The 12,913-nt window shown below is 46.5% G+C and overlaps 1 protein-coding gene across 1 annotated transcript in view; it reads left to right on the top strand.

Annotated features, from left to right (window-relative positions):
- The first annotated feature begins 11,269 nt into the window (after nucleotides 1-11,269).
- Nucleotides 11,270-12,913, top strand: part of Lrrc3b (leucine rich repeat containing 3B) — an 85,260-nt gene continuing 83,616 nt past the window's right edge. The window contains exon 1 of the mRNA XM_041662735.1: nucleotides 11,270-11,720. The gene's annotated coding sequence lies outside the window, so the exon portion shown is untranslated. The remainder of the gene's footprint in view (nucleotides 11,721-12,913) is intronic.

The raw sequence follows: 12,913 nt of genomic DNA on the forward strand, positions 1-12,913 counted from the left end.
AGGAAAGCATGATTGCTGTGTGGTAAGTATATAGACGGAGCATTGGTTATACAGACAATGCCCTCTTTGGAGATTTGAAAACTGACTCTAGGCAAGGTCGGGAAATTAACTCAAGAGAGCGTTGGTAAGAGATGATTGAAGGGTAAGGAGGAGGCACCTGAATGCAGAGCTCAAATAAAAAGCATTTCATGGGAGAGAACACAACTGTGAACATCTGAATTTGGCTGGACCACAGGAGAAGGGAGAATAGCAGGGAACGCAGCTAAGGGAGCAGGTAGGCACAGTCATAGTTCAACTTGTTCAATGAAGTTAAAATTTTAGTGTGAGCCACTGAATAATTCTGAGCAAGGCATGTCGCAGTTGCTTTGCAGGCTTGAAGCTGCTGCAGGCAGAACGAGGATGTGGCAAGCAAGAGAAGAGGCAGAATGGGGTAGGTAGACCTCTTGGGGAAACGAAACAATGCTCAAGTGGGGAATGATAAGATTCTCAATCAGCCTAGCAATGTGAGAGAGGGAGGAGAATGGTGTGATGTGGTCAAAGAAGTCCTTGTGACTGTGGATGAAATCGAAAGGTGAATGCATAGAAAGGAAGCAGACTCTTCAGTGCCCTTGTTTCGAGAAGGTCCTTGTGTGCTATAGTGTTTCCTTGGCCCCTTGTATGGAGAGTGTGGGTCAGATTCACTCAAGAGCCTGCTTCCCAGAAGTCCATCTCTTTACCAAGTTGAGCCACGTGCTTCCTACACGTAACCTGTTTAAAAGCAAGGCCTGTGGCGCATAGAAGCAGCATGTTGGCCCACGCGTGATGCTGTACTTTTTCCTCTTGGAATATGATCTCGGATTTCATCGAACAACTGTCAGTAGGCCATGTGACATTGCTGGCAAAGCACTGGAAATAGAATGAAGGCAATTACCTCAGGAAAGATGAAGGCAGAGAGTACGATGGCACTTATGTAATGGTCACCCTCCAGGTACTTGGACAGTCTTGGAGAGGTCTCTCCATAGCTGTGTGACTATCACATGGTGTGGGCACACCTTTCTGGAGAAAGTGTCTGTGTGGGAGTCTCCTGACACAGCATAACACACATGCCAACACTGGAAGGGATGTCTGTTGGGGTCTTCTGACACAGTATACCACCAGGCCCACACTGGAGAGGTACCCATGTGAGCATCCTAAGCCAGCATGCCACATGATCCATGTACTAGAGGTCTCTCCATAACTGTGTGAGCATCACACAGTGTGGGCACACCTTGCTGGAGAGGGTGTCTGTGTGATTATCCTGACCCATCCCACCATCCAGGCCCATGCTGGAGAGGTTGTCTGTGTAGGAGTCTTCTGACCAAGCATACCACCAGGCCCACACTAAATTGGGTGTCTGTGTGGATATCCTGACAGAATTCACCACCCAAACCCATGCTGAGAGGGAATGTGTGTGGAGAAGGTGTATCCTGACAGAACATACCACCCAGACAGGGCTGAAGGTGGTATTTGTGTGGGAATCCTCACAGAGCACACTACTTAGGCACACACTGGGGAAAGCGTTTGTGTGGGAAGACCCAGACACGGCACACAGCCCAGGTCCTTGGTGGAGTGGTTATATGTGAGAATATTCTGACAGAATACACACGACATGGCTCACACTAGAGTGAATGTCTGTGTAGGCATAAGATGGTAGGATGTATCTCCCAGGCAGAGCTGGAGGAGGTGTATCCATGCAGGTATTCTGATAGCATACCAACTTGGATTCATGTTTTGGGGATCCCTCCTGTAACCCACTGTATGTATGCTTGCTAATACTCTTGGAGGGAGCTGACCTCGGAACACAGATCTACTTTGGGCACTGATGTCCCAGCAAAAAGCTATGCAAATGAGGCTTATTATGAGGTGGGATTCCCCCTCTGTATGCTGTGAATACCATTGGTTAATAAAGAAACTGTCTTGGGCCTGTGCAGGGAATAGAGGTAGACATGGAAACCTAACTGAATGCTGGGAAAAAGGAGGCGGAGTCAGAGAGAAGCCATGGAGCCACCACCCGAGACAGATGTGCTGAAATTTTGCTGGTAGGCCATGACCTCATGGTGATGCACAGATTAAAGAAGTTGGATTAAACTAATATGTAAGAGTTAGCCAATAAGAAGCTAGAGCTAATGGGCCAAGCAGTGATTTAAATAATACAGTTTCTGTGTGATATTTTCAGTTCTGGGCAACCGGGACGAACAAGCAGCCTGCTGCTACATCATTAGCGAACAAATACATCTGCACTCCGTTGTGTTTGTCAGTTTCTTGTTTGCAAACCTGTAGAGATGCTTGTGCCTGGAGATCTTGGGCCCTGTTTGGGGAATACCCACTCTAAAAGGAGCTTTTAGAGACAATGGAATAATCCACTCCCTTTCTATCAGAGTAAACCAGTGTCAGAGAAGTCCCATGGCTTCCCTAGTGTACCTTAAGTTTAAGAAGAAAGACTGAAACCCCAGCCTCTAATGGAGGGAGGGCTGTTCTCTCATGCCCTTGGCTTCTTACAATAAAACATGGACGGCCAGAAAGCTTCCTTGTCAGAGCCTTCAAACACCCCCGGTGGGCGGAGAAAACACTAGTACAAAAGAAGGAAACCAACCCCATAATTAAATACTGAACTGACTGCAGACCAGCCAGCATGAATATTGTGCTGGCTTCCCTAAGCATGACAGAGGGAGGAAGGCGAGCCCGCCTCAGCCAGCCAGGGCTTACACAGAGCAGCGGTGGCAAGCCTGCAAGGCTTCGCTGGAGATGCAAACGTCTTTGACGGGATGCAAAAGTAGCTAGAGTGAGCAGCTACTGATAAGGACCTCTTCAGCATCTTTTATTAAGGTCCCTCGGCTTTCTTTGCTCCATTCCTTTAAAGCCTCTGAGATGTGAACTGAGTTGGTTAATTCTACTAGATGGTAAGAATAAACCTTGCAGGTCCAAATCTCCATATGAAGAAAAATGCACAAGGAGACATGGTAGAGAAAGGAGACCTAAGGAAGAGGTCCTAAGGTCAGGACATTGAGGTGCAGAAGCCTATACTCCTAGGCGGCCATCTAGGTGGAGACAGAAAAGACGGGCAGAGGGAAAAAAAGAAGATAGGAGAGTCTTCATGTATCCTAATCTTAGCTGTTATCACATGTATGAAACATGTATGTAGCTTTTCTCAGCTGGAACTCACATGCATACCTTTCTACGACTTTTAGCATGTGCACAGATCAGTAGGGCTGCTGCATTGTGTGATTAAATCACAGCCATAGTTAAAAAGGAGCCTCACCCCAAGCCCAGCCCCATGCAACTAAAATCTGCTTGTCACTTTGTAGATCCCCCTGTTAGAGTTGTTTCATACAATGAAGCCATACAGTATGTCGTCTTTGTGAAATAGTTTCTTTGGTAGGCAGTAATGCCTTTAAGGTTTATTCAAGGGTCTCATTTTTTATAAACATGTTTCTATTTTTGATAGACATTTGTTACCATATGTATTGGGGGGGTACAGTGTAATAGTCCAACACCTTTACACTTGATGGAATGATGCAATCGGGGTAACCAGGACACCTCTCACCTTAGTCATGTGACATTTCTTGGTGTTGGAAACATGGCCACTGCTCTTGCCTGGCCCCAGAATGGTAAGATCCTATTGCTGACGACTCCACACAGCTTAGTTGCAGAGTGTAAACAAACCATGCTGGAACTGAGCTGAGTGCATCCTCCAGAGGTGTTATGTAGACAGTGGGGAAAGCAACGGTCAGTGACGATCTTTCCCGGCTTTAGACTCTGCACGCTATGATAGTAACTTGCAAGGCAAGACGAGCCTCCTGATGCTACAGTGGAAAAGCTGTTCGAGGGTCATCAACTGATTTCTTTTCTTTCCCATTGATTCTTTGTGAATTTCATATCATGGACCACAATTTCCTTCATCTCTCGACCCCTACTCATCTGCCCTTACAACCTCTCCCCAAAAGAAAACAAAAAATAAAAATATGAATTAAAGAGAACAAGCAAAAATAAACCAACAACATCAAAAGCAATCTTGCAGTGGATTCTACCCTTTACTCAAACAACTTTTCTTATAAATGTTCATTGCAAGACGAGAGTTGTTGGTCTAGTTCAAGGCCCCTGCCTTCTGCCACACTGTCAATACTGGAGCTACACAGGGACTTATCTCAAATAGCCTGTTGTTACCCTGTGTCATGGAGCTCCTCCAGCTTTGGTTCTGTAGCGCCTTCACAGGCTTTAGCAGTTCTTAGATGGGGAAAATGTTGGGGAGGGCCTGGATTATAGGGGAGTTGGTCAGCCTGCCTGCTGTCATCTGCCCATCTGCCTGCACCACTAGGGCTAGCCCTCCAGCTCTGTTGAGGCAAAGGGCAGGCCCACTTCCCCCATTCTTGGCTCATGCCCCCTGTGCCGAATTATCCACTTGCCTGCACCCACAGCCCCAGGGCTCGCTCTAGTGTGTTGCCCTGGCAAGGTGTGGGTTCCACTCTCCCAAGAGTTGCAGTTGGTTATGGGTGGGGCCAATTAACTGATTTCTGATTGGATCTGAGACTAGCTCTATGGCAAGAAGTTCATACCAGATATCATTGATGACTGGAGAGACTGAAAGCACTAGGGGTAACCCTACTATACTTGTATTTCTTACTACTTTTTTTCTTTTTTTGGTTTTTCGAGACAGGGTTTCTCTGTGGCTTTGGAGCCTGTCTTGGAACTAGCTCTGTAGACCAGGCTGGTCTCAAACTCACAGAGACCCGCCTGCCTCTGCCTCCCGAGTGCTGGGATTAAACGTATACTTGTATTTCTGAATGAATGTTATCAAACTGCCTTTTAGCTATCTATGTTTATAACCATAGTTTATTCTTATCCTCACCCCTAGTCTAAATAGCTTATCTTTGTAGTGAATACAGTTATTTACTGTGGAGACTTGTGGCTAGTCAAGGTGCCTGGTACAAGTGACTAGAGAGTGCTCAGACTTAAATAGAATGCCCCTATCAGGTGTTGAAAGTTCACAGGACATCACAACAGAGTGGATAGGAAGACTGTAATACACGGGTAATAGAGATGAGGATGGTGAAACACTGTCTCAGGGAGTGACATGATGCTTATAAACTCATGATTGCTGTGTGAACATTCCATCATTGGTGGGACTCATCAGGCCTTGCCTCACTCAGGATGGCTAATGGCGGTCAAGGATTGTTAGGAGTGTATAGGAAGCCATCTGTAGCCACTGGTGATCTACTTACACTACAGCAGGTAGACTCACACCCATGCCCATGCAAGTATCCTTGGTAAAATCCAGTGGGTCAAAAAGCAAAAGCAAAAAAAAAAAAAAAAAAAAAAACCCAAAAAGATATAGAGTAGATAGAGACTTTTTGGGGAGGAGTCGATAGATATGAGAGGAGAATGGTGGAGTGTGTGTGAGGGAGTATTCCAGAATGTATCACACTTATACATGCATGAGATTGTCAAATAGTAGATTAATTAAAATAAGTAAAATAAATTTTAAAAGTCCCAATCATAAAAAAGCCAGGAACAGAAGAGGAAGATTCAAAGGTTTAGAACCGGGGGGGGGGGGGGAGGCTTTAAATAAGAGAAAAGATGAGATAATGGTGGCAGAGGATGCTGGGAAAACAAAAGAGCCTAGATCACCCGGAGATTTACAAGTCAAAATGGAAAGGCCACTGAACGATCAGACTCTAATTAAATGCCAAGGGAATGCATTTTATAATGAATAAAATAGCACCACCTACTTCAAAAGTCCTTTCAACCAGACAATCTGAAATAGTAAATTAACTCTTCAGTATACTGTATAACCAAATAATCTTCCGTTCTGCATATACTTACTCGCAGCTGGTCAATATTTGGTTGGTTTCTACCTTTTTGCCACTACAAGGCATATGAAACTATTTTTGATAAAGATAAAAATATCTATCCTGGTGCTTTTGATCCTTATTCAAAAATATGATCTGGATCTCTAAGGCAAGCTGTCTTGTCTATTCAGTCACTAAAACAATCCCAGGAGGGAGGTCCAGAATGTCACGGAGGGCACTCCGTGTGTTATGCCCTGTATACTAGCTATTTGCAAAAAGGGGGAATCTCATTCACTAAAAGCACACAGCAATCTGACCTCCTCCTTTAGTGATCAAGAATAAGTAGGCCAGAGGGAGGCAGTTTGGTATGTTTCCGAGAGGGGCAGAATGGAAAGAAGAAAAGCTAGTTAGTTTTGCGGATGATGGGGGCACAGATTTCTGCCCTTTGGTGAGATGCATTAAGGAGATTGTGGTACAATAGAGAAAACATTCTGGAGACATTTAGGTTTAAATCATGATCACAGGAAAAAGAGCATGGGTTCTCTCAGCAAACTAATCTATGAGAACATGTTCTCTTGATCCATAGCTGCCACAGCCCACACCCTCTGGGCTGTAAGAAGCTGAGTGAAGATCGGAGGAAGCTTCAGTACAGTGACTGGTCTACAGAATGAGTTAGCAAAACATTATTTTTCATTATTTCTAATGCAAGTAAAGAGACACAAAACACATTAACTCACTAAACAGAAATGCATTAAACGTGCAGAATTTTCCAGTTGTAAGGGTATAGGGGCAGACAACTCAGTTCTCTGCCCTCGGGAAACCTTCATGTAGTCAAGGGCCTGCCCTGCCCCTGGATTTTACACTAGGGGTAGAATTTGTGTCTCTAGAAGCCAAGGTTCCACTTCTATTGTTTGCCGAGCTTTTGACTTCAGGAGAAAAAAGCTTCCCGTGGAAGCGTATGTGCAGATGCTGTCTCTAACCTTTAGTCTGACTTTCTCTGGGAGGCTATTCTCAAATCCTTCTTCAATGCTGTATTAGAGGGGATTTTTTTTGGTCCTGGCTGACAAAAACCAATCTGAACGACTTTAAGCAGGAAGATTAATTTATTTAAACATCGAGACGAATAAGAAGCCAAGGGAAATGCAGAAAATGGCACCAATGGTGGCAGCCAGGGTTGAAGGCCACCTAGGGAGCCACTGTCTCTTACATTAGCCCAGTGTGACAGCTTAAGATTCATTCTGCAGCTGATGCCCAACATGCATATTCCTTGTAGTGTTCACATATGGTAGATTTGGCTGCTATGCAGTAACCCAATTCTCACAGGTAACTCTGAGGAAATTTCCGGAAAATTCAAGCAGACAAGGAACTCTATTAGACTGTGTGGGTTGGTAGCAAGATGACAGAATATGGCCAGAGAAGTCACCTGTAGGTACCCATACTGTCTTCTAAGACAGAACTGCAGAAGGCTGGAGTCTTGTCACCTTCCTGGTAACCAATGTTAAGTGTAAACAGAAGTTGTCAACACTAAAAAGTGAGCAAACAGTAGACCACACAAGGCGTCCCTAAGAGAAATGAGCCAACAATACATTACTTCCTCAAATGTCCTGAGTATATTCAAAACAAACACATTAAAAGGGAATTATTCACCATTTCTATGTCAGGAAAGTAATAATGGTTTTTATTGCCCATATTAGTGTTCTTGAGGGCTTTTAAAGTACTGTAGAACTTCAAAATATTTTCCAGTTTCAGAGAATTAATTAGCTTCCCTGTGGAGTAGCTCAGAAGTGACATTGCTGTTTTGGAGATGGGAAAGGTAAGGGGTTCCACAGTTATTCATCTTCTCAATGGGTTTGCAGCAAACGTGTGCTCTGCGCATGGATCTGGCCTGCAAGTCATGGGGACAGGAGCTGGCTGATGGAAGGCTGGAGGTACGTATGGGGCCACAGGGAGAGAGTTAAATTATAGAGACCCTAAAGACCAGGGTAAGAAATTTAGTCTTTACGATATGGAATCATTATTAAAATCAAAGAATACATAATATTGCTAACGCAATTAACCAACTAGTTCTACTATTCTTTATAAAATTATCCCCTATTCTTGGAAAAGAGTTGATTCACTTGGAAAATTATTCAGATGATTGGGTGGTTCTTTAGTTCATGTGCTGATACTTTCTGGATTGAAATTTGTGCAATCGTGTCAAGACTGAATGAGCCTATATCTCTGCATTCATGAATCATTGGGTGTTCATTATTAAGGGAAGGTCTGATTATACTGGGGCCTCCCTCTCCATGTAAACCAAGCCACCAGCTATGAGAAAGACCTAGAGCTCCTGGAGAGCAGTGTGTATGGAGATGAGGTCACCACCAGGCCCCCAGCTGCCATGGAGTGCAAGGCTGAACACAGCACAGCCTTCCTTTGCTTCTTGAGGTTGAGCTCAGCAGCAAGCATGCCCTTGAGGGGCCTCCTTGCCCAAATTCCAGCATTAAGCTGCTTTGCAATGGCTTCCTATCACTTGAAATACCTCTCAAAGGTTTTGTGGGAGCATCTTCTTCATGCCTTGATTTTTTTTTTCCATTTCATAAGCAACAGGGCTTCAGGCACCCCAACCGTTTGAATTTGAGAAACTCAGCAGCCCCCTCCCTTGAGAAGTAGGCCTTTGTACTTTTTTAGAAACATTTCAGTTGGGAATGTGGTATAGAATTGGAGGGATTTCTTCTACATGCAAAGATTCCTGGAACACACTGACCAAAACAGAGCCCTCCATTTCCAAAGGAAGTCAGACAGAAAGCAGCAGCACGTCCCATTTTCCCAGGTATCTTTGCAACGTTTCTGGTGCGTGCAGACAACTTTTACAAAAGGCCCAGCTCTGAAGCAGAAGGCCTTGAAGGTGAATTTGAAGGTCAGAGAGCCTCCATGACCTTTCATGCTAAGTTCCTTCTCTGGTGCACTAATTAAGTTATAGGTAGAGCTTCCAAGAAGCTTCCTTTCTCCTGTTTCATTTTTAAATTGGATGTCGGCACAAGCAGAGGAAACAACCAATCAGAGTCTCATATTAAATCCCATATTTTGCTGAGCTAGACTTGATTCCCGGTTGCTACAAAACAAATCTAAGTTTATATCAGAGGTGACAAACTCCACGCCTTGTCATTTTTCCTTTTTATAGCATGGGTGACACCAACAGTCAACAAGTCATGTTGACAACTTGGTGAGCCAACCAAACCAGAAAGCCACCTAAAGATGATCTGAGCCACAGTCAGGATTTTTTTTTTCTTTTTAAGTTTACCTCAATGAATGTATTAGGGACATTAGTAAGTGATGAATGCTTCACACACACACCATTTCCTTTCAAACACAGCATCAAGATAACCACAGAGCAGAGAAAATAACGCTTCAGACATGATTGGTCAACAATACGGAAGGCCTGGCTCTAAGCCAGATCTGCGGGATCCAGGTTCTGAACCCCATTGTGTCCTGTGTCATCTTGGAACCCTTCAACTAAACCTACACCCGGCATCCACGACAATACTCATCTATAACGATTCAAAGTGTAGTATTTTATCACATATTCTCATGAAATATTTCACTATTTGTCTCTCATTCTCTCCCAGCCGTCCACGGCTTTGGACAGCAGTCTAGCAAGCATCACTACAGATGGGTTTAGTTATATGTTCTCAGTTAACTCCTGAGTTGAGAGGAGTAGAATCGTTGGCACGGTACCTCAAACAAATTGTATACGTTCAATAAGAATGCCATGTTTCCCTCTAAATAAATACACCAATTTACATGCCTACTGTCCATATATATTTATTTCTAGGTCCTTAAAGTCTTAGTTTAAAATTGTTAAAAATATGATAATTCAAATCCAGACTAATCAAATCACATTGCAAAATATTAGAAATGTGAGCCACTATATATACTATATAAGGGTATATAGTATATAGCATAAGGGCATGCCTGCTCTGGGGTGTCAATGGTTTACATTTTTGCAATGTGTCTGGACGTAGCATACCTCTTCACAGTACAGCAGAGAAACCCTGCTCAGAATCTTCTGAATGTATCTGCAATGAAGAAGCATCATTGCAAACATGGGGAATGTCAGCAGGCTTTCAACAAGCTTGATACAGGCCACCAAATATTAAAGACGTTTCTGGTGGATCCCCGTCAGGCATGGATTTGCTCTGGGTGCCAGCGGCAGTAAGCCTGACTCTTGCCCTGTGTGTGAGCTCAACAACATGGCTTTCCCGCCTATGGGGATTCAGCAGAGAAGTGAGGTGGTCACTGGGGGCAGAGGGACCAGGAACGAAGACGGAGGAAATGGCTGTGTGCTGTCGGCAAAGGGGCCTGTGAAAATCGCTGTGCGTCTTGCTCCTCCAGAAACTCCTAGAGGTTGTATCTCAATAGTCCTTTATTCCAGGGACACTGGCGTTTACTGCTCTTGAAGGAGGTGATCTTTGACCAGATAAGCATCCCTTGTCTCCAGATGCCAGCAGTGTTGAATGTTGCACCTGGAAGGGGTCTCACAGGTGAGTGAAATGATAAAAATCATCAGCGTGTCAGTCCTACAGTTGATGGGAGATGAAAGCCTGTGACAGCATAGGGAAGAGAATTTAGATTGATTTGGCCAGGGGTGGAGGTTAGGAGGAAGGAGACTTAGAAAAACCCTGCTGTTTATTGAAGCTAGAAAAGCAACTTGTTCGATCTAAAACTGGTTTCTTGTGCTGATCATATGAAGTCATGAAATAAGAATATTACGGAAACTAGTAATTCTTTCTCTGTCTTGTCTCTTCTCCTTCTGTCTCTGCCTTGGTCTCTGTCTCTCTTTAACACACAGACACACCACACAGTCTGTCTTAAGGGACTATTTCTGTTGCGCAATGTAAGCTATTTCTGAGAGGGACGGGGAATCCTGGGGGAGCAGGAGAGACTGGCTGCCAAGAATTAAGGACTACTATTGATTGCCTAAATGTTGGGCACCGGGAATTCAGGGTACACTCGTCTGGAAATCAGAGAATGGAACAACCCTGGGTATGGAGTCCTGTCTCCTTTCTCACTCATCCTCCTGCACAATCGCCTAGCACAATATTTGGTACCCAATAAAAAGTCGTTTGAAGAGTTAATTTTAAATATTTCCTTTTTCCCTATTGACAGCAATGAGCCTTGGCTAAACAGTTGCCCTATTTAGTAATCAGAAAACAGAGGGGGAAAAAAGGGCCCATAGCAACCTTTCCTGGAACTGTGCAAGGGGATGCAAGAGCAGAGGAGGAAGCTAAGGCTCCTACCTAAGCCCTGGCTTCTTCAGCCAAAACTGAAGCCCCTCCTCTCCCCATTCAGGACCCTCCAACTAGAAGGCAGAAAACTGTGTCAGTGAGGTGATAGCCAGCTCTGCTGTCACATTCACTCCTTCTAGCTCTTCTAGTCCCCAGAAGCCTCGCCCCTCCTCCTCCATCCCCAGCCCAGGTTTGGAGGCGAGTCCCCTCTAGTGACTGAGCCGCCTGCATGTTGGCGAGTGGCTTTCTGCCTCCCTCATATCTTTGTCTCCTCCTCCAGCGAGTCTCCTGCTCCCCGCACAGGGTCTGCAGTGGCTGCCGCCGCAGCGAAAAGCCAAGTCGTGCCCCACAAGGCAGCCCGGGGCCGCACCCTCGCTCGCTCGGTGGCGGCGCGCAAAGACGCCAGCCGCGCCACGCACAGCCTGCGTCCTGCGCCCCGGCCACAGCGCATCCACGCCGCCGCGGCGGTCGCTCCGGAGCGGAGCCCGGCCGGCGGGCCGGGTCGGGGTGGGCAGCTCAGTTTGCAGCCTGCTGGAGGTGGCGGCCGCTGCAGCCCTGGCAGCCCGCACACCCCTAGGCATACGCACCAAACGCCTCCTCCCTGCGCCACGAGGATGGAGCAGCCATCCCAACCCAGGACTGGCGCAAGGTAAGGTGCAGCCGCCTGTTGCTTTACGCAGAGCGCGGGATCAGCTCCCAGTCAGGTTGCCTAGGCCATCTCTCTGGGAAGCAGAGAACAGTGACCGCAGTTTTGAGTCCTGTCAGTCCAAATCCCGGGTCCCTATGATACAGATCTTTGGAGAGACTCTGCCTGGAATACAAGGAGTCGACCCTTTTCGCTCTTGTGCAACCAGGTGCCATGCAGTAGTCTGCAAACTTTTGTGACCCTCCCTGTAAGATTCTCACCTGGTGCGGTGCTAGTTCATTTCTCTCGTGCGCCCTTCCCCCAGCTCCCCTTTCCTTAACGCATTTGCCCATTTCTCTCACTGTGTTCTTGCAGTTCGACTTTTCACTCCCTGCAGCTCCGGTTCCAGAGGCGAGGGTTTGGGATCTAGTAGTGCTTCTCCTGCTTGTCGCAGCTGGGTAGGAGCAGAGACGGAGAACCAGGAGAGGTGGGACTTTAAGGGAAGGTTTCTGCCACCCCGGGGGTCTCCATCCAGAGCGGTGGGGGTCAGACAACTCAAGCACGCCACCCCCAACTCGATAATAAAATCCCCGGAGTGGCTTTCGGTTACGGTTTGGTGCCTTGGGGAATGCAAGTGAGGTTCTGGGTGGGTGAAGTAAGTGGTGTTGGGAGGAAAGGGTCTCTTTTGAGGATGCAGGCGGCAGCCCGAGAGTAAGATCTGCCCAAGGGTGAGGGGACGGAAGGCTAGGTTAACATGGGCGAAGGGGCAGCCCAGTGTGGTCACCGAAGAGGATTTGGAAAAGAGACTGAAGTCCGGTAGGGGCGGGAGGGGGGGCGCCAGCCTGGATGTGTAAATACAGGGGGAGGGGCTAGGTATCTGGGAGGTCCCGAGGTGGGGAGCAGCTCCTGGAATTCCTGCCCCGGGTATTTAGGAAGGCTGGCTGCTTCTGCCTAGGGTAGAAAGAGCTCCCTCCCCAGGAACAAACAAACCTCTCGGCTACATTCTGAATGCGTTGGCATCTTGGGCGGTGACTGAATGTTCAGATCATGGACCGAGGACGCTGTTCCTGGCTCCAAGAGGACCACAGCCCCTTTCCTCTCTTGCACCCGCTCGCTTCTACACCCCTACATCTTCGCAATCGGGTCGGTAGATCTACGCCCACTGTCTCTGACAGCACTAGGGTGTCAAGGATGTCTCCACACGTCCCAGAAGGGGA

This window comes from Microtus oregoni, unplaced genomic scaffold (genome assembly GCF_018167655.1).
Source record: "Microtus oregoni isolate MIOR12 unplaced genomic scaffold, Mior012 000013F_ref0000133, whole genome shotgun sequence".
NCBI classification, from domain to species: Eukaryota; Metazoa; Chordata; class Mammalia; order Rodentia; family Cricetidae; genus Microtus; species Microtus oregoni.